Source organism: Otolemur garnettii, unplaced genomic scaffold (assembly GCF_000181295.1).
Source record: "Otolemur garnettii isolate 467f Iridium unplaced genomic scaffold, OtoGar3 scaffold00074, whole genome shotgun sequence".
In the NCBI taxonomy this organism is placed as follows: domain Eukaryota; kingdom Metazoa; phylum Chordata; class Mammalia; order Primates; family Galagidae; genus Otolemur; species Otolemur garnettii.
This window is the reverse complement of record NW_003852469.1, coordinates 3,133,704-3,135,588: the sequence shown is the minus strand read 5'-3', so window position 1 is coordinate 3,135,588 and position 1,885 is coordinate 3,133,704. Positions and strand designations below refer to the sequence as shown.

At 46.5% G+C, this 1,885-nt stretch overlaps 1 pseudogene; it reads left to right on the top strand.

Annotated features, from left to right (window-relative positions):
* Nucleotides 1-1,885, top strand: part of LOC100957026 — a 4,994-nt pseudogene that overhangs the window by 2,227 nt on the left and 882 nt on the right.

Genomic DNA, 1,885 nt, shown 5'->3' with positions numbered 1-1,885 from the left:
TACGTGGCTGGCGCCTTAGCCGGTTGAGCTATAGGCGCCGAGCCATTGTTTTCATTTCTAAGGTGAAGTTCAAGTTGTGGTTGAGCCCTTCACCTGGGGGTGTGCTGTATACCCTTACATTGTGCACAGCAGGTGAGAGCTACCAGTCCCTCTTCCTCTCCTCTCCCTCCCCCCCCACTTGACAGTACTTGTGTTTCCCTTTTGTGTTGACATATTGGTTCAATGTTAGTCTTGAGTACGTTGGATATTTGCTTTTCCATTCTTGTGATCCTTTACTGAGAAGAACGTATTTCAACTCCATCCACATAAACACAAAAGATGTAAACAAAAAGATGCCATCCGTTTTATGGCTGACTGGTACTCCATGGTATACATACACCCCCGTTTATTAATCCATTCATGAGTTAATGGTCACTTGGGTTGCCGAGAACTTTTATATCAGGATGGTGAGCAGGAAGTATATGAAGAAATCCACATGATCTAAAATCTCTAGTCCCCCCAAGTCATCCAGGCTAAGCCCTGAATTCTGGCATCTCACCTTCACTTTGTGTCAACTACCGATTGAGCAAACTGTCAGCGCACCATACCCATCTGTTTAAATTGGCAGCCTAAACCAGAATCTTTAGAAAGTACGCCCTCATCCGTCAGCCAAGACTTTCCTGCCTCTGGTCTAGTAGCTCAAGAATCCATTTCTAGGCACATTTACCAGACTGTGAACACGAAGGAGCAGAATCTTGCAGACTTGGGGTGAATTTTGTGTTTCCTTGGAACCTGCCTGCGCGTGGAAATCCGACTCCAGCTCAAGACACTCGAGAGGCAGAAAGGGGTGAAGGGTGGGGCGTGACGAACGCTGGCTCTTATTGTACGTGGCATGTCCCCGAAGACGAAGGTGTGCCTGCCCAGATGAGAGACACAGGCACAGATCTTAATCTACAGAGGTTTATTAAGCTGGGATTTTGAGGACACACCTGGGAAAAGTACCAACTATAGACAAGTTGTTGCCATTTTTTTTCTGAATGGGAAGTTGGAACCTTCAGCCTTTCAAAGGTAACAGAGAGAAGGAAAAAGGCAGGCAGTCTTTGGGGGGGAGGTGATGAGGTACCGGTTATATTCTTATGGGGTTCCCAAAACTTACATGTTATGTAAAATAAGGGAGGGATGAAGCATCAGTTGTGTAGATTAGATGTCTCTGGGTAGATGGAAGAATGTGACTCTATCGCCTTACCCGCCAGATGAACTTATGATTCATGATTAGAGCAGAATGGAACAGGCTTTAGTGTTGGGTGTGAGGAGACTTAGGTATAATTTGCACGTCCTTACCCATAAGAGGTCAGCAAGTAATTTCCTGAACTAGCAACGTGTAGAGCCAATTCTCAGGCGCCCCAGGCTTTTACCTCCACTTTTGCATAAGGAGTTGGGGGGTGGCCCCGAGGCTTTGATTTTCTATTTGCAGAGAGGACTGAGATTTTCACTTTAGGCAGGATCAAGTTCATCAGATCTTCCCAATGTTAGAGTTACTTGTCGCCCCAATCAGTGCGGATGCAATCACTGGGCATATCACAGGACTAGAATTTGAGCTTGGATTTCAGCCATCCAGGCAGTTATCCATTTGTGGCCTCTCTTCTCTGAATGCATTTTCAAGATGTTTCTTTGGGTATCTCGTCTTCAAAGCGTGCACGATATTTTCTCAGTAGAGAGCACAGGAGAGAAACTGCAGATGGATGAGGAAGAAGTGACTTGTGGGCTCAGCGCCTGTGGTTAGGGCAGGGCACTGCCCACATATGTGGGGGCTGGTGGGTTTGAATCCAGCCAGGGCCTGCTAAACCACAATGACAACCACAAAAAAAAAAAAAATAGCTGGGCATAGTGGCGGGCACCTGTAGTC